Source organism: Tasmannia lanceolata, unplaced genomic scaffold, assembly GCF_043159265.1.
Source record: "Tasmannia lanceolata isolate RefF3 unplaced genomic scaffold, GAP_Taslan_0.1 ptg000018l, whole genome shotgun sequence".
In the NCBI taxonomy this organism is placed as follows: Eukaryota; Viridiplantae; Streptophyta; class Magnoliopsida; order Canellales; family Winteraceae; genus Tasmannia; species Tasmannia lanceolata.
This window is the reverse complement of record NW_027518695.1, coordinates 40,529,648-40,545,966: the sequence shown is the minus strand read 5'-3', so window position 1 is coordinate 40,545,966 and position 16,319 is coordinate 40,529,648.

The following is a 16,319-nucleotide window of genomic DNA, read 5'->3' as shown; positions in this document are numbered from 1 at the left end:
TTTTGCATCTCCGTTTCTTTCGTTTTAAACTACACTTCGACTCCTTCAAAATGGGACATATTTCAATGAATTCCGTGTTGAATTCAATGAGTTATGGTCATTCAATCGGAGGTAGGTCTGTAAACTGCTAGACCAAAGTGCGAGTCTAACTATTTCCACCATAACTCTCAAAATACTTGGCTTTTTTCATCTCCGTTTCTTCCATTTTAAACAACACTTCGACTCCTTCGAAATGGAAGAAATTTCAATGAATTCTGAATTGAATTGAGTGAGTTTTGGTCATTCACTCGGAGGTAGGTCTGTAAACTGCTAGGCGAAAGCGCGAGTCTAACTATTTCCATCATAACTCTTAACATACTTGGAGTTTTTCATCTCCGTTTCTTCCATTTTCAACTACCCTTCGACATCTTCGAAATGGCATGAATTTGAATCCATTTCGAGTTGAATTGAGTGAGTTATATTCAATCAATCGGAGGTAGGTCTGTAAACTGCTTGACGGAAGTGCGAGTTTAACTATTTCCACCATAAATCCTAAAATACTTGCCTTTTTTCATCTCCGCTTCTTTTGTTTTAAACTACACTTCGACTCCTTCGAAATGGAACAAATTTCAATGAATTCCGAGTTGAATTTAGTGAGTTATGGTCATTCAATCAGATGTAGGTCTGTAAACTGCTAGGCGAAAGAGCGAGTCTAACTATTTTCATCATAACTCTTAAAATACTTAGAGTTTTTCATCTCGGTTTCTCCCGTTTTCAACTACGCTTCGACATCTTCGAAATGGCATGAATTTGATTCAATTCCGAGATGAATTGACTGAGTTATAGTCAATCAACCGGAGGTACGTCTGTAAACTGCTAGTCCAAAGCGCGAGTCTAACTATTTCCATCATAACTTTCAAAATACTTGGAGTTTTTCATCTCTGTTTCTTCCGTTTTAAACTACACTTCGACTCCTTCGAAATGGAACAAATTTCAACGAATTCCGAGTTGAATTGAGTGAGTTATGGTCATTCAATCGGAGGTATGTCTGCAAACTGCTAGACCAAAGTGCGAGTCTAACTATTTCCATCATAACTCTCAAAATACAAGTAGTTTTTCATCTCCGTTTCTTCCGTATTAAACTACACTTCGACTCCTTGGAAATGGAACAAATTTCATTGAATTACATGTTGAATTGAGTGAGTTATGGTCATTAAATCAGAGGTAGGTCTGTAAAGTGCTAGGCGAAAGCGCGAGTCTAACTATTTCTATCATAACTCTTAAAATACTTGGAGTTTTCATCTCCGTTTCTTTCGTTTTCAACTACTCTTCGACATCTTCCAAACGGCATGAATTTGAATAAATTCCGAGTGGTTGAGTGACTTAGTCAATGAATCGGAGGTAGGTCTGTAAACTGCTAGACCAAAGCGCGAGTCTAACTATTTCAACCATAACTCTAAAAAATACTTGGCGTTTTGCATCTCCGTTTCTTCCGTTTTAAACTACACTTCGACTCCTTCAAAATGGGACATATTTCAATGAATTCCGAGTTGAATTGAATGAGTTATGGTCATTCAATCAGAGGTAGGTCTGTAAAGGGCTAGGCGAAAGCGCGAGTCTAACTATTTCCATCATAACTCTTAAAATACTTAGAGTTTTTCATCTCGGTTTCTCCCGTTTTCAACTACGCTTCGACATCTTCGAAATGGCATGAATTTGATTCAATTCGGAGTTGAATTGACTGAGTTATAGTCAATCAACCGGAGGTACGTCTGTAAACTGCTAGTCTATAGCGCGAGTCTAACTATTTCCATCATAACTCTCAAAATACTTGTAGTTTTTCATCTCTGTTTCTTCCGTTTTAAACTACACTTCGACTCCTTCGAAATGGAACAAATTTCAACGAATTCCGAGTTGAATTGAGTGAGTTATGGTCATTCAATCGGAGGTATGTCTGCAAACTGCTAGACCAAAGTGCGAGTCTAACTATTTCCATCATAACTCTGAAAATACAAGTAGTTTTTCATCTCCGTTTCTTCCGTATTAAACTACACTTCGACTCCTTGGAAATGGAACAAATTTCATTGAATTACGTGTTGAATTGAGTGAGTTATGGTCATTAAATCAGAGGTAGGTCTGTAAAGTGCTAGGCGAAAGCGCGAGTCTAACTATTTCTATCATAACTCTTAAAATACTTGGAGTTTTTCATCTCCGTTTCTTTCGTTTTCAACTACTCTTCGACATCTTCCAAACGGCATGAATTTGAATAAATTCCGAGTGGTTGAGTGACTTATGGTCAATGAATCGGAGGTAGGTCTGCAAACTGCTAGACCAAAGTGCGAGTCTAACTATTTCCATCATAACTCTCAAAATACAAGTAGTTTTTCATCTCCGTTTCTTCCGTATTAAACTACACTTCGACTCCTTTGAAATGGAACAAATTTCATTGAATTACGTGTTGAATTGAGTGAGTTATGGTCATTAAATCAGAGGTAGGTCTGTAAAGTGCTAGGCGAAAGCGCGAGTCTAACTATTTCTATCATAACTCTTAAAATACTTGGAGTTTTTCATCTCCGTTTCTTTCGTTTTCAACTACTCTTCGACATCTTCCAAACGGCATGAATTTGAATAAATTCCGAGTGGTTGAGTGACTTATGGTCAATGAATCGGAGGTAGGTCTGTAAACTGCTAGACGAAAGTGCGAGTCTAAGTATTTCAAACATAATTCTAAAAAATACTTGGCTTTTTGCATCTCCGTTTCTTTCGTTTTAAACTACACTTCGACTCCTTTAAAATGGGACATATTTCAATGAATTCCGTGCTGAATTCAATGAGTTATGGTCATTCAATCGGAGGTAGGTCTGTAAACTGCTAGACCAAAGTGCGAGTCTAACTATTTCCACCATAACTCTCAAAATACTTGGCTTTTTTCATCTCCGTTTCTTCCATTTTAAACAACACTTCGACTCCTTCGAAATGGAAGAAATTTCAATGAATTCTGAATTGAATTGAGTGAGTTATGGTCATTCACTCGGAGGTAGGTCTGTAAACTGCTAGGCGAAAGCGCGAGTCTAACTATTTCCATCATAACTCTTAACATACTTGGAGTTTTTCATCTCCGTTTCTTCCATTTTCAACTACCCTTCGACATCTTCGAAATGGCATGAATTTGAATCCATTTCGAGTTGAATTGAGTGAGTTATATTCAATCAATCGGAGGTAGGTCTGTAAACTGCTTGACGGAAGTGCGAGTTTAACTATTTCCACCATAAATCCTAAAATACTTGCCTTTTTTCATCTCCGCTTCTTTTGTTTTAAACTACACTTCGACTCCTTCGAAATGGAACAAATTTCAATGAATTCCGAGTTGAATTTAGTGAGTTATGGTCATTCAATCAGATGTAGGTCTGTAAACTGCTAGGCGAAAGAGCGAGTCTAACTATTTTCATCATAACTCTTAAAATACTTAGAGTTTTTCATCTCGGTTTCTCCCGTTTTCAACTACGCTTCGACATCTTCGAAATGGCATGAATTTGATTCAATTCCGAGATGAATTGACTGAGTTATAGTCAATCAACCGGAGGTACGTCTGTAAACTGCTAGTCCAAAGCGCGAGTCTAACTATTTCCATCATAACTCTCAAAATACTTGGAGTTTTTCATCTCTGTTTCTTCCGTTTTAAACTACACTTCGACTCCTTCGAAATGGAACAAATTTCAACGAATTCCGAGTTGAATTGAGTGAGTTATGGTCATTCAATCGGAGGTATGTCTGCAAACTGCTAGACCAAAGTGCGAGTCTAACTATTTCCATCATAACTCTTAAAATACAAGTAGTTTTTCATCTCCGTTTCTTCCGTATTAAACTACACTTCGACTCCTTGGAAATGGAACAAATTTCATTGAATTACGTGTTGAATTGAGTGAGTTATGGTCATTAAATCAGAGGTAGGTCTGTAAAGTGCTAGGCGAAAGCGCGAGTCTAACTATTTCTATCATAACTCTTAAAATACTTGGAGTTTTCATCTCCGTTTCTTTCGTTTTCAACTACTCTTCGACATCTTCCAAACGGCATGAATTTGAATAAATTCCGAGTGGTTGAGTGACTTAGTCAATGAATCGGAGGTAGGTCTGTAAACTGCTAGACCAAAGCGCGAGTCTAACTATTTCAACCATAACTCTAAAAAATACTTGGCGTTTTGCATCTCCGTTTCTTCCGTTTTAAACTACACTTCGACTCCTTCAAAATGGGACATATTTCAATGAATTCCGAGTTGAATTGAATGAGTTATGGTCATTCAATCAGAGGTAGGTCTGTAAACGGCTAGGCGAAAGCGCGAGTCTAACTATTTCCATCATAACTCTTAAAATACTTAGAGTTTTTCATCTCGGTTTCTCCCGTTTTCAACTACGCTTCGACATCTTCGAAATGGCATGAATTTGATTCAATTCCGAGTTGAATTGACTGAGTTATAGTCAATCAACCGGAGGTACGTCTGTAAACTGCTAGTCCATAGTGCGAGTCTAACTATTTCCATCATAACTCTCAAAATACTTGGAGTTTTTCATCTCTGTTTCTTCCGTTTTAAACTACACTTCGACTCCTTCGAAATGGAACAAATTTCAACGAATTCCGAGTTGAATTGAGTGAGTTATGGTCATTCAATCGGAGGTATGTCTGCAAACTGCTAGACCAAAGTGCGAGTCTAACTATTTCCATCATAACTCTCAAAATACAAGTAGTTTTTCATCTCCGTTTCTTCCGTATTAAACTACACTTCGACTCCTTGAAAATGGAACAAATTTCATTGAATTACGTGTTGAATTGAGTGAGTTATGGTCATTAAATCAGAGGTAGGTCTGTAAAGTGCTAGGCGAAAACGCGAGTCTAACTATTTCTATCATAACTCTTAAAATACTTGGAGTTTTTCATCTCCGTTTCTTTCGTTTTCAACTACTCTTCGACATCTTCCAAACGGCATGAATTTGAATAAATTCCGAGTGGTTGAGTGACTTATGGTCAATGAATCGGAGGTAGGTCTGCAAACTGCTAGACCAAAGTGCGAGTCTAACTATTTCCATCATAACTCTCAAAATACAAGTAGTTTTTCATCTCCGTTTCTTCCGTATTAAACTACACTTCGACTCCTTTGAAATGGAACAAATTTCATTGAATTACGTGTTGAATTGAGTGAGTTATGGTCATTAAATCAGAGGTAGGTCTGTAAAGTGCTAGGCGAAAGCGCGAGTCTAACTATTTCTATCATAACTCTTAAAATACTTGGAGTTTTTCATCTCCGTTTCTTTCGTTTTCAACTACTCTTCGACATCTTCCAAACGGCATGAATTTGAATAAATTCCGAGTGGTTGAGTGACTTATGGTCAATGATTCGGAGGTAGGTCTGTAAACTGCTAGACGAAAGTGCGAGTCTAAGTATTTCAAACATAATTCTAAAAAATACTTGGCTTTTTGCATCTCCGTTTCTTTCGTTTTAAACTACACTTCGACTCCTTCAAAATGGGACATATTTCAATGAATTCCGTGTTGAATTCAATGAGTTATGGTCATTCAATCGGAGGTAGGTCTGTAAACTGCTAGACCAAAGTGCGAGTCTAACTATTTCCACCATAACTCTCAAAATACTTGGCTTTTTTCATCTCCGTTTCTTCCATTTTAAACAACACTTCGACTCCTTCGAAATGGAAGAAATTTCAATGAATTCTGAATTGAATTGAGTGAGTTATGGTCATTCACTCGGAGGTAGGTCTGTAAACTGCTAGGCGAAAGCGCGAGTCTAACTATTTCCATCATAACTCTTAACATACTTGGAGTTTTTCATCTCCGTTTCTTCCATTTTAAACTACCCTTCGACATCTTCGAAATGGCATGAATTTGAATACATTTCGAGTTGAATTGAGTGAGTTATATTCAATCAATCGGAGGTAGGTCTGTAAACTGCTTGACGGAAGTGCGAGTTTAACTATTTCCACCATAACTCCTAAAATACTTGCCTTTTTTCATCTCCGCTTCTTTTGTTTTAAACTACACTTCGACTCCTTCGAAATGGAACAAATTTCAATGAATTCCGAGTTGAATTTAGTGAGTTATGGTCATTCAATCAGATGTAGGTCTGTAAACTGCTAGGCGAAAGAGCGAGTCTAACTATTTTCATCATAACTCTTAAAATACTTAGAGTTTTTCATCTCGGTTTCTCCCGTTTTCAACTACGCTTCGACATCTTCGAAATGGCATGAATTTGATTCAATTCCGAGTTGAATTGACTGAGTTATAGTCAATCAACCGGAGGTACGTCTGTAAACTGCTAGTCCAAAGCGCGAGTCTAACTATTTCCATCATAACTTTCAAAATACTTGGAGTTTTTCATCTCTGTTTCTTCCGTTTTAAACTACACTTCGACTCCTTCGAAATGGAACAAATTTCAACGAATTCCGAGTTGAATTGAGTGAGTTATGGTCATTCAATCGGAGGTATGTCTGCAAACTGCTAGACCAAAGTGCGAGTCTAACTATTTCCATCATAACTCTCAAAATACAAGTAGTTTTTCATCTCCGTTTCTTCCGTATTAAACTACACTTCGACTCCTTGGAAATGGAACAAATTTCATTGAATTACGTATTGAATTGAGTGAGTTATGGTCATTAAATCAGAGGTAGGTCTGTAAAGTGCTAGGCGAAAGCGCGAGTCTAACTATTTCTATCATAACTCTTAAAATACTTGGAGTTTTCATCTCCGTTTCTTTCGTTTTCAACTACTCTTCGACATCTTCCAAACGGCATGAATTTGAATAAATTCCGAGTGGTTGAGTGACTTAGTCAATGAATCGGAGGTAGGTCTGTAAACTGCTAGACCAAAGCGCGAGTCTAACTATTTCAACCATAGCTCTAAAAAATACTTGGCGTTTTGCATCTCCGTTTCTTCCGTTTTAAACTACACTTCGACTCCTTCAAAATGGGACATATTTCAATGAATTCCGAGTTGAATTGAATGAGTTATGGTCATTCAATCAGAGGTAGGTCTGTAAACGGCTAGGCGAAAGCGCGAGTCTAACTATTTCCATCATAACTCTTAAAATACTTAGAGTTTTTCATCTCGGTTTCTCCCGTTTTCAACTACGCTTCGACATCTTCGAAATGGCATGAATTTGATTCAATTCCGAGTTGAATTGACTGAGTTATAGTCAATCAACCGGAGGTACGTCTGTAAACTGCTAGTCCATAGCGCGAGTCTAACTATTTCCATCATAACTCTCAAAATACTTGGAGTTTTTCATCTCTGTTTCTTCCGTTTTAAACTACACTTCGACTCCTTCGAAATGGAAGAAATTTCAACGAATTCCGAGTTGAATTGAGTGAGTTATGGTCATTCAATCGGAGGTATGTCTGCAAACTGCTAGACCAAAGTGCGAGTCTAACTATTTCCATCATAACTCTGAAAATACAAGTAGTTTTTCATCTCCGTTTCTTCCGTATTAAACTACACTTCGACTCCTTGGAAATGGAACAAATTTCATTGAATTACGTGTTGAATTGAGTGAGTTATGGTCATTAAATCAGAGGTAGGTCTGTAAAGTGCTAGGCGAAAGCGCGAGTCTAACTATTTCTATCATAACTCTTAAAATACTTGGAGTTTTTCATCTCCGTTTCTTTCGTTTTCAACTACTCTTCGACATCTTCCAAACGGCATGAATTTGAATAAATTCCGAGTGGTTGAGTGACTTATGGTCAATGAATCGGAGGTAGGTCTGCAAACTGCTAGACCAAAGTGCGAGTCTAACTATTTCCATCATAACTCTCAAAATACAAGTAGTTTTTCATCTCCGTTTCTTCCGTATTAAACTACACTTCGACTCCTTTGAAATGGAACAAATTTCATTTAATTACGTGTTGAATTGAGTGAGTTATGGTCATTAAATCAGAGGTAGGTCTGTAAAGTGCTAGGCGAAAGCGCGAGTCTAACTATTTCTATCATAACTCTTAAAATACTTGGAGTTTTTCATCTCCGTTTTTTCGTTTTCAACTACTCTTCGACATCTTCCAAACGGCATGAATTTGAATAAATTCCGAGTGGTTGAGTGACTTATGGTCAATGAATCGGAGGTAGGTCTGTAAACTGCTAGACGAAAGTGCGAGTCTAAATATTTCAAACATAATTCTAAAAAATACTTGGCTTTTTGCATCTCCGTTTCTTTCGTTTTAAACTACACTTCGACTCCTTCAAAATGGGACATATTTCAATGAATTCCGTGTTGAATTCAATGAGTTATTGTCATTCAATCGGAGGTAGGTCTGTAAACTGCTAGACCAAAGTGCGAGTCTAACTATTTCCACCATAACTCTCAAAATACTTGGCTTTTTTCATCTCCGTTTCTTCCATTTTAAACAACACTTCGACTCCTTCGAAATGGAAGAAATTTCAATGAATTCTGAATTGAATTGAGTGAGTTATGGTCATTCACTCGGAGGTAGGTCTGTAAACTGCTAGGCGAAAGCGCGAGTCTAACTATTTCCATCATAACTCTTAACATACTTGGAGTTTTTCATCTCCGTTTCTTCCATTTTCAACTACCCTTCGACATCTTCGAAATGGCATGAATTTGAATCCATTTCGAGTTGAATTGAGTGAGTTATATTCAATCAATCGGAGGTAGGTCTGTAAACTGCTTGACGGAAGTGCGAGTTTAACTATTTCCACCATAACTCCTAAAATACTTGCCTTTTTTCATCTCCGCTTCTTTTGTTTTAAACTACACTTCGACTCCTTCGAAATGGAACAAATTTCAATGAATTCCGAGTTGAATTTAGTGAGTTATGGTCATTCAATCAGATGTAGGTCTGTAAACTGCTAGGCGAAAGAGCGAGTCTAACTATTTTCATCATAACTCTTAAAATACTTAGAGTTTTTCATCTCGGTTTCTCCCGTTTTCAACGACGCTTCGACATCTTCGAAATGGCATGAATTTGATTCAATTCCGAGTTGAATTGACTGAGTTATAGTCAATCAACCGGAGGTACGTCTGTAAACTGCTAGTCCAAAGCGCGAGTCTAACTATTTCCATCATAACTCTCAAAATACTTGGAGTTTTTCATCTCTGTTTCTTCCGTTTTAAACTACACTTCGACTCCTTCGAAATGGAACAAATTTCAACGAATTCCGAGTTGAATTGAGTGAGTTATGGTCATTCAATCGGAGGTATGTCTGCAAACTGCTAGACCAAAGTGCGAGTCTAACTATTTCCATCATAACTCTCAAAATACAAGTAGTTTTTCATCTCCGTTTCTTCCGTATTAAACTACACTTCGACTCCTTGGAAATGGAACAAATTTCATTGAATTACGTGTTGAATTGAGTGAGTTATGGTCATTAAATCAGAGGTAGGTCTGTAAAGTGCTAGGCGAAAGCGCGAGTCTAACTATTTCTATCATAACTCTTAAAATACTTGGAGTTTTCATCTCCGTTTCTTTCGTTTTCAACTACTCTTCGACATCTTCCAAACGGCATGAATTTGAATAAATTCCGAGTGGTTGAGTGACTTAGTCAATGAATCGGAGGTAGGTCTGTAAACTGCTAGACCAAAGCGCGAGTCTAACTATTTCAACCATAACTCTAAAAAATACTTGGCGTTTTGCATCTCCGTTTCTTCCGTTTTAAACTACACTTCGACTCCTTCAAAATGGGACATATTTCAATGAATTCCGAGTTGAATTGAATGAGTTATGGTCATTCAATCAGAGGTAGGTCTGTAAACGGCTAGGCGAAAGCGCGAGTCTAACTATTTCCATCATAACTCTTAAAATACTTAGAGTTTTTCATCTCGGTTTCTCCCGTTTTCAACTACGCTTCGACATCTTCGAAATGGCATGAATTTGATTCAATTCCGAGTTGAATTGACTGAGTTATAGTCAATCAACCGGAGGTACGTCTGTAAACTGCTAGTCCATAGCGCGAGTCTAACTATTTCCATCATAACTCTCAAAATACTTGGAGTTTTTCATCTCTGTTTCTTCCGTTTTAAACTACACTTCGACTCCTTCGAAATTGAACAAATTTCAACGAATTCCGAGTTGAATTGAGTGAGTTATGGTCATTCAATCGGAGGTATGTCTGCAAACTGCTAGACCAAAGTGCGAGTCTAACTATTTCCATCATAACTCTGAAAATACAAGTAGTTTTTCATCTCCGTTTCTTCCGTATTAAACTACACTTCGACTCCTTGGAAATGGAACAAATTTCATTGAATTACGTGTTGAATTGAGTGAGTTATGGTCATTAAATCAGAGGTAGGTCTGTAAAGTGCTAGGCGAAAGCGCGAGTCTAACTATTTCTATCATAACTCTTAAAATACTTGGAGTTTTTCATCTCCGTTTCTTTCGTTTTCAACTACTCTTCGACATCTTCCAAACGGCATGAATTTGAATAAATTCCGAGTGGTTGAGTGACTTATGGTCAATGAATCGGAGGTAGGTCTGCAAACTGCTAGACCAAAGTGCGAGTCTAACTATTTCCATCATAACTCTCAAAATACAAGTAGTTTTTCATCTCCGTTTCTTCCGTATTAAACTACACTTCGACTCCTTTGAAATGGAACAAATTTCATTGAATTACGTGTTGAATTGAGTGAGTTATGGTCATTAAATCAGAGGTAGGTCTGTAAAGTGCTAGGCGAAAGCGCGAGTCTAACTATTTCTATCATAACTCTTAAAATACTTGGAGTTTTTCATCTCCGTTTCTTTCGTTTTCAACTACTCTTCGACATCTTCCAAACGGCATGAATTTGAATAAATTCCGAGTGGTTGAGTGACTTATGGTCAATGAATCGGAGGTAGGTCTGTAAACTGCTAGACGAAAGTGCGAGTCTAAGTATTTCAAACATAATTCTAAAAAATACTTGGCTTTTTGCATCTCCGTTTCTTTCGTTTTAAACTACACTTCGACTCCTTCAAAATGGGACATATTTCAATGAATTCCGTGTTGAATTCAATGAGTTATGGTCATTCAATCGGAGGTAGGTCTGTAAACTGCTAGACCAAAGTGCGAGTCTAACTATTTCCACCATAACTCTCAAAATACTTGGCTTTTTTCATCTCCGTTTCTTCCATTTTAAACAACACTTCGACTCCTTCGAAATGGAAGAAATTTCAATGAATTCTGAATTGAATTGAGTGAGTTATGGTCATTCACTCGGAGGTAGGTCTGTAAACTGCTAGGCGAAAGCGCGAGTCTAACTATTTCCATCATAACTCTTAACATACTTGGAGTTTTTCATCTCCGTTTCTTCCATTTTCAACTACCCTTCGACATCTTCGAAATGGCATGAATTTGAATCCATTTCGAGTTGAATTGAGTGAGTTATATTCAATCAATCGGAGGTAGGTCTGTAAACTGCTTGACGGAAGTGCGAGTTTAACTATTTCCACCATAACTCCTAAAATACTTGCCTTTTTTCATCTCCGCTTCTTTTGTTTTAAACTACACTTCGACTCCTCCGAAATGGAACAAATTTCAATGAATTCCGAGTTGAATTTAGTGAGTTATGGTCATTCAATCAGATGTAGGTCTGTAAACTGCTAGGCGAAAGAGCGAGTCTAACTATTTTCATCATAACTCTTAAAATACTTAGAGTTTTTCATCTCGGTTTCTCCCGTTTTCAACGACGCTTCGACATCTTCGAAATGGCATGAATTTGATTCAATTCCGAGTTGAATTGACTGAGTTATAGTCAATCAACCGGAGGTACGTCTGTAAACTGCTAGTCCAAAGCGCGAGTCTAACTATTTCCATCATAACTCTCAAAATACTTGGAGTTTTTCATCTCTGTTTCTTCCGTTTTAAACTACACTTCGACTCCTTCGAAATGGAACAAATTTCAACGAATTCCGAGTTGAATTGAGTGAGTTATGGTCATTCAATCGGAGGTATGTCTGCAAACTGCTAGACCAAAGTGCGAGTCTAACTATTTCCATCATAACTCTCAAAATACAAGTAGTTTTTCATCTCCGTTTCTTCCGTATTAAACTACACTTCGACTCCTTGGAAATGGAACAAATTTCATTGAATTACGTGTTGAATTGAGTGAGTTATGGTCATTAAATCAGAGGTAGGTCTGTAAAGTGCTAGGCGAAAGCGCGAGTCTAACTATTTCTATCATAACTCTTAAAATACTTGGAGTTTTCATCTCCGTTTCTTTCGTTTTCAACTACTCTTCGACATCTTCCAAACGGCATGAATTTGAATAAATTCCGAGTGGTTGAGTGACTTAGTCAATGAATCGGAGGTAGGTCTGTAAACTGCTAGACCAAAGCGCGAGTCTAACTATTTCAACCATAACTCTAAAAAATACTTGGCGTTTTGCATCTCCGTTTCTTCCGTTTTAAACTACACTTCGACTCCTTCAAAATGGGACATATTTCAATGAATTCCGAGTTGAATTGAATGAGTTATGGTCATTCAATCAGAGGTAGGTCTGTAAACGGCTAGGCGAAAGCGCGAGTCTAACTATTTCCATCATAACTCTTAAAATACTTAGAGTTTTTCATCTCGGTTTCTCCCGTTTTCAACTACGCTTCGACATCTTCGAAATGGCATGAATTTGATTCAATTCCGAGTTGAATTGACTGAGTTATAGTCAATCAACCGGAGGTACGTCTGTAAACTGCTAGTCCATAGCGCGAGTCTAACTATTTCCATCATAACTCTCAAAATACTTGGAGTTTTTCATCTCTGTTTCTTCCGTTTTAAACTACACTTCGACTCCTTCGAAATTGAACAAATTTCAACGAATTCCGAGTTGAATTGAGTGAGTTATGGTCATTCAATCGGAGGTATGTCTGCAAACTGCTAGACCAAAGTGCGAGTCTAACTATTTCCATCATAACTCTGAAAATACAAGTAGTTTTTCATCTCCGTTTCTTCCGTATTAAACTACACTTCGACTCCTTGGAAATGGAACAAATTTCATTGAATTACGTGTTGAATTGAGTGAGTTATGGTCATTAAATCAGAGGTAGGTCTGTAAAGTGCTAGGCGAAAGCGCGAGTCTAACTATTTCTATCATAACTCTTAAAATACTTGGAGTTTTTCATCTCCGTTTCTTTCGTTTTCAACTACTCTTCGACATCTTCCAAACGGCATGAATTTGAATAAATTCCGAGTGGTTGAGTGACTTATGGTCAATGAATCGGAGGTAGGTCTGCAAACTGCTAGACCAAAGTGCGAGTCTAACTATTTCCATCATAACTCTCAAAATACAAGTAGTTTTTCATCTCCGTTTCTTCCGTATTAAACTACACTTCGACTCCTTTGAAATGGAACAAATTTCATTGAATTACGTGTTGAATTGAGTGAGTTATGGTCATTAAATCAGAGGTAGGTCTGTAAAGTGCTAGGCGAAAGCGCGAGTCTAACTATTTCTATCATAACTCTTAAAATACTTGGAGTTTTTCATCTCCGTTTCTTTCGTTTTCAACTACTCTTCGACATCTTCCAAACGGCATGAATTTGAATAAATTCCGAGTGGTTGAGTGACTTATGGTCAATGAATCGGAGGTAGGTCTGTAAACTGCTAGACGAAAGTGCGAGTCTAAGTATTTCAAACATAATTCTAAAAAATACTTGGCTTTTTGCATCTCCGTTTCTTTCGTTTTAAACTACACTTCGACTCCTTCAAAATGGGACATATTTCAATGAATTCCGTGTTGAATTCAATGAGTTATGGTCATTCAATCGGAGGTAGGTCTGTAAACTGCTAGACCAAAGTGCGAGTCTAACTATTTCCACCATAACTCTCAAAATACTTGGCTTTTTTCATCTCCGTTTCTTCCATTTTAAACAACACTTCGACTCCTTCGAAATGGAAGAAATTTCAATGAATTCTGAATTGAATTGAGTGAGTTATGGTCATTCACTCGGAGGTAGGTCTGTAAACTGCTAGGCGAAAGCGCGAGTCTAACTATTTCCATCATAACTCTTAACATACTTGGAGTTTTTCATCTCCGTTTCTTCCATTTTCAACTACCCTTCGACATCTTCGAAATGGCATGAATTTGAATCCATTTCGAGTTGAATTGAGTGAGTTATATTCAATCAATCGGAGGTAGGTCTGTAAACTGCTTGACGGAAGTGCGAGTTTAACTATTTCCACCATAACTCCTAAAATACTTGCCTTTTTTCATCTCCGCTTCTTTTGTTTTAAACTACACTTCGACTCCTTCGAAATGGAACAAATTTCAATGAATTCCGAGTTGAATTTAGTGAGTTATGGTCATTCAATCAGATGTAGGTCTGTAAACTGCTAGGCGAAAGAGCGAGTCTAACTATTTTCATCATAACTCTTAAAATACTTAGAGTTTTTCATCTCGGTTTCTCCCGTTTTCAACGACGCTTCGACATCTTCGAAATGGCATGAATTTGATTCAATTCCGAGTTGAATTGACTGAGTTATAGTCAATCAACCGGAGGTACGTCTGTAAACTGCTAGTCCAAAGCGCGAGTCTAACTATTTCCATCATAACTCTCAAAATACTTGGAGTTTTTCATCTCTGTTTCTTCCGTTTTAAACTACACTTCGACTCCTTCGAAATGGAACAAATTTCAACGAATTCCGAGTTGAATTGAGTGAGTTATGGTCATTCAATCGGAGGTATGTCTGCAAACTGCTAGACCAAAGTGCGAGTCTAACTATTTCCATCATAACTCTCAAAATACAAGTAGTTTTTCATCTCCGTTTCTTCCGTATTAAACTACACTTCGACTCCTTGGAAATGGAACAAATTTCATTGAATTACGTGTTGAATTGAGTGAGTTATGGTCATTAAATCAGAGGTAGGTCTGTAAAGTGCTAGGCGAAAGCGCGAGTCTAACTATTTCTATCATAACTCTTAAAATACTTGGAGTTTTCATCTCCGTTTCTTTCGTTTTCAACTACTCTTCGACATCTTCCAAACGGCATGAATTTGAATAAATTCCGAGTGGTTGAGTGACTTAGTCAATGAATCGGAGGTAGGTCTGTAAACTGCTAGACCAAAGCGCGAGTCTAACTATTTCAACCATAACTCTAAAAAATACTTGGCGTTTTGCATCTCCGTTTCTTCCGTTTTAAACTACACTTCGACTCCTTCAAAATGGGACATATTTCAATGAATTCCGAGTTGAATTGAATGAGTTATGGTCATTCAATCAGAGGTAGGTCTGTAAACGGCTAGGCGAAAGCGCGAGTCTAACTATTTCCATCATAACTCTTAAAATACTTAGAGTTTTTCATCTCAGTTTCTCCCGTTTTCAACTACGCTTCGACATCTTCGAAATGGCATGAATTTGATTCAATTCCGAGTTGAATTGACTGAGTTATAGTCAATCAACCGGAGGTACGTCTGTAAACTGCTAGTCCATAGCGCGAGTCTAACTATTTCCATCATAACTCTCAAAATACTTGGAGTTTTTCATCTCTGTTTCTTCCGTTTTAAACTACACTTCGACTCCTTCGAAATGGAATAAATTTCAACGAATTCCGAGTTGAATTGAGTGAGTTATGGTCATTCAATTGGAGGTATGTCTGCAAACTGCTAGACCAAAGTGCGAGTCTAACTATTTCCATCATAACTCTGAAAATACAAGTAGTTTTTATCTCCGTTTCTTCCGTATTAAACTACACTTCGACTCCTTGGAAATGGAACAAATTTCATTGAATTACGTGTTGAATTGAGTGAGTTATGGTCATTAAATCAGAGGTAGGTCTGTAAAGTGCTAGGCGAAAGCGCGAGTCTAACTATTTCTATCATAACTCTTAAAATACTTGGAGTTTTTCATCTCCGTTTCTTTCGTTTTCAACTACTCTTCGACATCTTCCAAACGGCATGAATTTGAATAAATTCCGAGTGGTTGAGTGACTTATGGTCAATGAATCGGAGGTAGGTCTGCAAACTGCTAGACCAAAGTGCGAGTCTAACTATTTCCATCATAACTCTCAAAATACAAGTAGTTTTTCATCTCCGTTTCTTCCGTATTAAACTACACTTCGACTCCTTTGAAATGGAACAAATTTCATTGAATTACGTGTTGAATTGAGTGAGTTATGGTCATTAAATCAGAGGTAGGTCTGTAAACTGCTAGGCGAAAGCGCGAGTCTAACTATTTCCATCATAACTCTTAACATACTTGGAGTTTTTCATCTCCGTTTCTTCCATTTTCAACTACCCTTCGACATCTTCGAAATGGCATGAATTTGAATCCATTTCGAGTTGAATTGAGTGACTTATAGTCAATCAATCGGAGGTAGGTCTGTAAACTGCTAGACGAAAGTGCGAGTCTAAGTATTTCAAACATAA